The sequence below is a fragment of the Manis javanica genome, chromosome X, assembly GCF_040802235.1.
Source record: "Manis javanica isolate MJ-LG chromosome X, MJ_LKY, whole genome shotgun sequence".
NCBI classification, from domain to species: Eukaryota; Metazoa; Chordata; class Mammalia; order Pholidota; family Manidae; genus Manis; species Manis javanica.
In genome coordinates, this window is record NC_133174.1 from 91542469 (window position 1) to 91548948 (window position 6480).

Below are 6480 nucleotides of genomic sequence, written 5' to 3' on the forward strand. Positions count from 1 at the left end.
AACACTGCTGTTTTCTAGAGGGTTGAGTCCGGAATGCTGTCCGGAAAGTGACGACAATTTCCGAGAGCCCCGTGCCGAAAGTTACGGAAAACTACATGCAAAGGTTCTAGTGCCGGAAATTTCTTGGATCTTCAAGTGGTGCTTGGTTTTTCTCTCAAAGAATCTTTCCCGCCCCGCCCGTCCCCTGACCTTATAGCTTGGTCATATTGTTTCTATCACCAGCAACGCCAGCAGCCCCCTGATATTCGGCTTGGCCAACCCCTGGTTTCCTAGAAAGAAGGAAAGGAATGAAAAGAGGTTAAAAGTGACCCGACTGTTTTATTACATGGCAAAATACCCACAAGAGATATATTTCCAGAGAACCCAGCGCATTGCAAAGTCACACGTTTTTCAGAACTGAAAGGAAACGTAAAATTTGCCGGAGCGGTGGAATTAAGCTAATTTTTTTCTTCTCATTCTTGCGCTTTTGAATTTTTGAACATTCTTATGTTCAAACCTGTGGGGAAGGGGCTTAAGAGTGAATGGATTGCAGGGAATAATCACCTGTTGGAAGAATTCCAAAACTGGAGTTTACAGATCTCCATTATCCCTTTCTTATCCTCTAATTGGAAAGTTGAGGGAAAATGTTTTCAAATTACTAATACTGAATGTAAGTTCAGATATTAGCTGCGAACTTTTAAAAAGTGAAAGTGTTATGGAGATGGTCAGGTAAATGTGACTCCCTTTTAAATGTTGAAATTGAAAGTCACAGAGCTAATAGCAAAGCCAAAACAAGAGATGACTGTGCTTTCCAATCTCCTCCTCTATTATACAAGCTGCCTATGGTATTTGGTTGTGGGGTGTCTGTCCTAGACAAATTCTAGAATTTGAGACTATGTGTTCCTAAGGAGTTAAACTGCTTACAGGATGGGAATGAATCACCAAAAAGTATCCTGTCTCATATGTCCAGAGGCAACCCTGGGTTTTAAAAAGCCCTTTCCATGGCCTCCTAAATGCTGATGATAAAAGCAGAGGCTCTTTTTGTTCCGGGCTTTACTTCAGGAATGGTTAAATGTGAAGACAAGTCTCCAGACAGTTGAAAGGCCTAGAAAATGTGGATTATGCAAATCAGCAGAGCCTTAAAGGATATTTTAAGTTCCTTGACACATCTGTAAAATGGGGATGTCTATTTCAGAAAGGATGTATGTGCAAGTGCTTTGCCCAAGTTAATTCTATGCCTTTCATCAAGGGGAAAAAAAATAAATGAGCTTAGACGTTACAGATATCCATTGTTTCCTGCTTTCTGGCACCTTGTAAGCTTCAAGAGTGACCAAATGAGCCATTCAAATTGCCCTCAATTTAAATAGGTCATTTACTTCTCATAGAAACCTCAGAATAGAGATGTCTTTTTCATCTAGTCAGGTTCAAGTACATTTACAAAAAAAATACAAATGAATTAATGAAGTGGTGTAGGCATCTTGGTCTCCCATTTTACTCTGGGACTTCAGCCCAATCCCCAGCATTCATCTTTCTGGAAACACAGGAGAGATGATGTAACCAAGGAGAAAAGAAGATCAGTGTTGGGTGTGAAGACTCCATTTTCCATTTAGTGGAAACCACATACTTTGTGAAACTTTCTCTGGGCCTTCTTGCTCCCTCCATAAAAAAATATATCGTATGAGAAAAAAAGTTACCCCTAGGAAATCTGAGTTGATATCTAACACTGACAACGCTGTAGATTTGTATGCTGCTTTATCTGGATGATGACCCCCAGAGCACTGATGTTTCAACCAAAAACAAGTTAACACGTAAACTTACAATGGATTTTCCTAATAAATTACAGATGTCTTTTCAAGTATGAAGGGGTAGTATTTTCTTCCTATTAAATAATGTATGTAGGTAGCCCCATGATTGCATGTTAGGTATTGTGGAGAGGTTGGTCTATACTGTTACAACACAAAGTATGCGTTAAGTAAGCTCTTTGAGGGCAGAGACTGGGTGTTGAGTGACTGTTATCTCTCCACAGGGCTGGGAGAAGAATATATCAGTTCCTGTCCAACTCACCACATCATCACTGACACAAGCTTAACATCATAAGTGAGACTTTACTGTACTGCTATTGCACAAAGTCATACAAAAGTGAAGGAGAGGTGATGCTTGAAGTTTTCTGCTTGCAATTTTGCTTTAAACATACCACAGACCCAGGAAACAGGAAAATTCCATTAACTTGGTCACACAGAGCTTCCCTGTGGTTTGAATATTGACCTAGGACCAGTTCCTATAGCATCATGCCAGATGTCTGAGGTCCAAGAGAGCAACTACTGGAGAATGAATTATTGCACTGCCAGTCTTAATGCTAAAATTGCATCCTAAAATTAGAAAAGCCTAACACATAAATACATGGAAAGAAAGGGTAAATGATATATCTATACACTTCTAAACACTGAGGCAAGGTCGTCAGGAAATAGAACAGACATCAACTTTTAGAGTACCACATTTGCCATAGCTACAGGAAATGAGGGTGAGGGGAACTCTAAGTCTGTGCAAAGCTTTCTTCCTAGGCTAAACACTATCTGAGGGGTTCTCTTATTAAAACAAACAAGTATCAAGGAAAGTCTTGCTAACTCCTTGTCATCTTAAATGAAGTTTTCTCTGAAGCTTAGGTTTGTACCACGTCCTGGAAGGGATTTTCGTTGTGAGCCTGAGAGCAAAGAAATGTTTCTGTGGCTGAAGAGAAAACACAAAATAGTCAAAGCAAAAGCCACATCTTATTTCCAAGAATGTGTTGATTTTTCTCCTCTCCCTTCCTCTGCCACTTACAACGTTGCTTTGTTTGAGCAACAGTTGGTGCCAAATTAAACCAAAGGCTGACACGGAATGTAATATTCCTCTGGCCACAACACCTTGAACCACTGCCTGCCACCCGCTACACCCCCTTATCCCCCTGCCATGCCATCAAACCCAGAAGAGTTCAATTCAGTTCAAATGTAGGCCTGGGTATGGGTCCAAACCCAGACCTAAGGAGTATCTAATCCCATTTAGGCAGTGAAAGAAGTAGTTCTCTAGGTCGTAAGATAAATTTATTCTTTAAAGTATCAATAATGACTGTAAATTGAGCATTGACTATGTACCCACCACTGTAGCTAAGCACCTGACACCTTACCTCATACATACATCACAAAAGCCCTTATTGTGAGGCCAAGACTATGGCTGTCCACACTGTCCAGAGGAGGAAACAGGTTCAACGAGGCTCAGTAACTTGCCTAGGACTAAGACCTGCCAACTTCTGTTTCCCTCACAGAAGCAGGGTGCACTTGGTGACGAGACATGGCTGCCATTGTACGAACAGCAATCTTGGCTGGGAATAACCCGAGCAAAGACGGCTGTGCTCAGACATTCAGCCACAAACAAGGGCTCTTCAGAGCCCCTGAAGCACAAGAACCTTGATAATTTCCCCCATTCTGCCTTGTACTGGGGTTTTTTTGTTGAGTTTTACTTTTGCCACTACTCCAGTAGCCCAGTCACCTAGGATGTCCCCCTGCCCATTCCAGACTGTTGTGGTGAAGAGTTCAATACTTTCTCGGGCACAACCTCTTAATTTCTCCCTTTTTCCAATCATAAAAGCACATGTTTGAGGCTGAAAATGTAGGAAAAAGTCCTTTAGTATTGTTGCTACTTGTTTTACATTCAATATTTAGTAGGAATTTGTGTCCCTTCCCTATTAACTTTCTGTAACTTTCAAGGTTCAGCTTTAAATGCTTTTCTTTTACACAACTATGCCTTGCCTGACCAAAATGGTAACTTACTCCTTACTGCATTTCCAGTGTAAATTTTCTGTTCTACAATAGGTCAGTTATGATTGTCTTCCCAATAAACAAGATCTATTTCCCACTCCCCAGCCTCACTCAAAATTCCTGTCCCCTACTTAAGGTTCAGCTCAACCCCCAACTCAGTGAAAGCATCCTCCCCCCACCAACCCCTGCCCCACCCACACACCTATTTCCGTAACATCAGTGCCTATAGTCTGACCACTCACTTTAACACAGACCTTTAGTCAATTACCACAGTACCTGCTTTCTTCTCTACTTACCTATCCTACTTGCTGCCTACTACATGGTAAGAAACTACTGAGGAGCCAGGGTGGCAGGGCCCCTGTGTGCCCTTTTATATTCTCCCCAATACCTTAGGACACAATGCTCAATTGATGAGCTCATTTGGGGCTCAGCTAATACTTGTTGAGCTCCTTGGTCATAGCTAAGGAGTGGTCTCTGAGGCTAGCCACTTAGTAGTGACTCAAGGTTTGATTAACAAAATGAAATAAAACTCTAAATGGTAAGCCACCCCAGTATCACACTATCATAAAACAGGAGCATTAAGTTGAGCTTCTGGATAATGTCTTGGGATATTACTATTTCCTGTCTTAGGAACCAGTAAAAGACATCAACCTCTTATCTCTTACTCACATAATGGACTTAGCATTTTCATTTTCTAATACTTTTTCTAGAATCCCTTCAATTACCTTTGGCTGAGTGCCTATCATAAAGTTTAAAAGCACCTCCTACTTATTTTCTTAAAATCTCATATTTTACATTACAGCCATCAGATAAACATCACTTAAACAGATAGTTTGAATATCATCATTTAAATAAATCATTCATGAGTACAGTTTTAAAAATCAGTTTCCTGAATAGGAATACCTTTTTATTTCTGTTGCCTCTTGTGTCTTCTCATTATTCCTTCTTTGAAATTCTCTTCTGTATCTATTTTTCATTCACTTTGTTTCCATCCACTCTTTTCCATTTCTCCATGAATCCTTTCCTCTTTTTCTAACCATGATCTTGCCTTCCATAATATACAATTTGGGACATGTAGAAATGAGAAATACTCTTGAATGGTATTAAAATTCACAATCCCATGTCAACTTGCCTTAGTCCATTTTCTAAGAAAGTTATTTCTAGTCTACCTTGTTAAGATTTACTGAAATCTCAGCTAGGCAAGTCAATTTCCATATCTAATATTTCTCAAAAAAATGTCTTCTGCACTGCTGAGGGGCTTCATATGAAATGTCCTGAAGGTGAAAATAGTGCTGAACTTTAAGAACTTTAAGAAATGTATATTTGTTTGTATAGCTGTGATCAGCCTCTCTGCGTATCTTTGCCTCTGTGTCTCTCTGTGTACCTTCCCAACCAAATCATATGGAAAGGTGCTTTATTTAACTTTATGTCCCCACAGTGTCTAACATAGTGTTATCCACACATAGTAGGTGCTGAAGGAATGGTTTTTTTTAAATTAACCCCACCCATTTGGGGTAAGCTTATTATATTACTCTTCATATTACCCATCCCAGAATGCTGCCTCTCTTGCCTCATTTATCCCTTTACTTCGATCTCCCTTTTATTTTCATATTCTCCTCCTCCACTTTCTTCTTTAACCTCTCTGTGCCACCCCTCTGTCCTGCTCCTTCCAGCCCTAAGTGGGACGTGAGGCCTTAAGCAGGATGTTCATCCTAGCATGTGCAAGAGTCTGTGTTTGGTGCTGGGGAAATGAAAAAGACTAAGGCAAGGTTCTGGCCCTCTCAGCACTCACAGTCTAGTAGAGGAAAGAGGTGAGTCTGAGATGAACAGACTAGCATATTAGGGGATAGAGATTGTCAAGATGAACAGTGACACTCAGTGTGATAAATCTGTGATTGTGACATGTATTAAGTAGCATAATAGAAAAGAAAGGTGAAGTAAACCAGCTCTGGCTGGAGTGGGCTGAGGGAAGCTCCTCAGCAGCAAAGATGGATATGGTCTCAAAAGGGTGGAAAGGGGGTAAAGGAATACAGGGTAGAGTAAATATGTCTGCGCAAAGGCACTGAGGTATGAAAGGAAGCACCAGATGGTCACTGAGTCCAGAATGAAGAGTCATGGGGTGAATGTTTAAAACTAGACTGACAACATAGGTGAGGTTGGCTTGTGAAAGGGATGATATGCTTTGCCAAGAGGGAGCCAGTGAAGGAGGTTTTTTTAGAAAGAAAACAGCCCTGGTAGAATTATTCCTCTGTGCACTCTCTCTTGTTCTCTCTCCTCTCTTCTCTCAGTCACTCTCTCTCTCTCTCTCTATCTCTCTCTCTCTCTCTCTCTCTCTCTCTCTCTCTCACACACACACACACACACCTATTTAATAGATTCACCATTTCCTGTCATATGAGTTTAAAACAAACTCTTGTGTCTGATTTCAAGGGCCCCACAATATACACAAATGAATACCCTATTTATTCAACTTGATTCCCCATCAGTTCCCCTAGCCCTGTAACCAGTTGCCCACCCCCCACCCCGTCTGATGGAACAGTGGCCTCTTGTTTATGTCACTTCCCCTGCCTGAGAGGAACCCAAGGGCCACTTCCTCGTGCTCACAGTGTCTTCACAGTCTCCAAGACAGTTTTGGAAATCTTGTACAGTATTTTGTACTGTTTTCTAATTGTGTAAGAATTACACTACTAAGCATAAACCCTCTGGT